Raw genomic sequence first — 2371 nt, 5'->3', positions numbered from 1 at the left:
AGTTGTGTAAACCCTTCCCGATAGAAATTTTTAGGTCCTACGCCTGGTATGTAAAACTGGGAAAATTATTTCAAATCTGGGTATTGTTGATTACCCTCTCCTCACCACCAAACACACACCCAACCTCACACACCACCAACCGTTGTGTGTGTGTGTGTGTGTGTGTGTTGTTATATATATTTTGTTAATATTTTGTTTATATTTATATATATTATTATATTATGTTGTGTGTGTTTTGTGTGGTTTTGGTGTGTGTGTGTGTGTGGGGGTTTTATAATATTCTCTCTCTCTCTCTCTCTCTCTCTCTCTCTATATATATATATTATATTATATTATATATATATTTATAATATATATCATTAACCCCTACTTACACACTACAAGCACACACCACCAATAAAAATATTTTTTCAAAAATTTTAACAAAAAAACTGCCAGGAGTGCTACGGGCACTAAAAACCAAAAATAGAAATTAAGTACCATGTACTGGTTTTTTACAGAATTTTCAAAAACGAAAAAAAAATTTCCTCGATTTCTATCATGTCGAAAAGTTGTTCTGTGCAGAGCCTGCGGAGTACAACGTATTTAAACAAAAAGACTGGGAAAATATAAAAACAAAGAAAAAATTGAGAAAATTCTCCTACGAAAAAAATAAATTTTTAACCACTGATGTACTCACCCAAATCCCAAAAGGGAACCCGCGTACTCCATAAATTGGTGCATTGTGTTTCGGGAATACCTGGGGGAAAAGAAAGAGTAATTTATTCTTTTTAAAAAATAAAAAAAAAAAGGAATAATGATGCTCTTTTAAAAAAATCGATACTAAACAGCGACGTTTCTTCAATAAAATTTTCATTAACAAAAAGTGGTTTTTCTTTATCAAATTTTAAAAAATAAAACAAAGCATTAAAACGGATATTAGATGCGACGTTCCCACCCAAATAAAAAATGATTGATTGATTTAAAAGTAAACATTGTAAAAGAAAACGCTACGATTCAGAAAGGAAAACAGCAAGGGCTTACACAAAGAATCGGAAGAAGCACTGGACTGCCTGTGTACCATCGCCCCCTTCAACCCCGTGAAACTCTCCTCCCCTGACCAACGTCGCTAATTACCCACTTTCCTCAGGGGCGTGTGTACCACGTCACCCCCGTTTCCCCCCTGCTCGTATCAGAAATGGGTTCATCGTCCCCGGGTACTGGCCAAAACTTGTAGCTTCCCGTTCTGGTGTTTTGTGAGGTGTTGTGGGTTTTTCGTCTACCTATTTTCGTTGGTTAGATACTGATCCTAACCACCGTTCTATTTGTTTCTTGTCAAAAAAGTTGTAGTTCATTATATTCATTAGATTCCCTCTGCTGAGGTTCCTCCCCTACGATCGTGGGCCCAAAGTTTGGTATGGTATTTATTGTGTATTTTTTGCTTAGTTTCCTCCGGCCGATTTTCCCCCTTTTTTAGTAGTATTTAAAGCAGTCCGTTTTTATTCAAATAATTCCTACGGCTTACTGCTATTTCGTCTGCTTCAGATCCAAGGGGGTGGGGCCTGGAAGGCAGGCCGAGGGGCAGCGCCCCCCCCACAGCGGCCCCATGGCGAAGGGAGGAGGCGTTTTTTAGGGGCGCTGAGCTGCAGAAATTTCAACGCAGTTTTATTGTATACAGTTTTTTTACCCCAAATGTGTGTGGTGGTAATTTATATATATATATATTTTTATATTATATTATTATATATATATTAATTATTATATATATTTTTATAATTTATTATATATATATTTTATATATTATATAATATTTTAAAATATTTTATATATATTTTAATATTTTGTGTTTTGTTGGTTATAATATATTATAAATATATATATATATAATTTTATATTTATTTTAATGTTATATAACATATATAACATTATAATTTCACATTTACACATATTGCACACACACACACCACACCCCCACACACCACCACCACACACCCCCACCACACCACACACCAACCACCACATATGTTGGTATATTGTATATTAAAGTACATATATAATATATATATATATTAATATATAATAATATTATATATAATAATACACCACATATCACAACATTTTTTTATCATTAATATTATATTTTATAATTATATTATATTATTATATAATTAATACATATTAATATATTATATATATATAATATAATTTATTATATATAAACATATATCATTATATTCAATTATACACTATATCACACACACACACCAAACCCCCCCACACACACACCACACACACACAACACACCACACACCACACACACATACACACACCATAGTGTGTGTAAAAATTTGTATATATAATGTACATATTTTATAATATTATATATATTTAT

This window comes from Penaeus monodon, unplaced genomic scaffold (genome assembly GCF_015228065.2).
Source record: "Penaeus monodon isolate SGIC_2016 unplaced genomic scaffold, NSTDA_Pmon_1 PmonScaffold_9860, whole genome shotgun sequence".
In the NCBI taxonomy this organism is placed as follows: Eukaryota; Metazoa; Arthropoda; class Malacostraca; order Decapoda; family Penaeidae; genus Penaeus; species Penaeus monodon.
The sequence above is the reverse complement of the archived record's forward strand: the minus strand, read 5'-3'. Positions refer to the sequence as shown.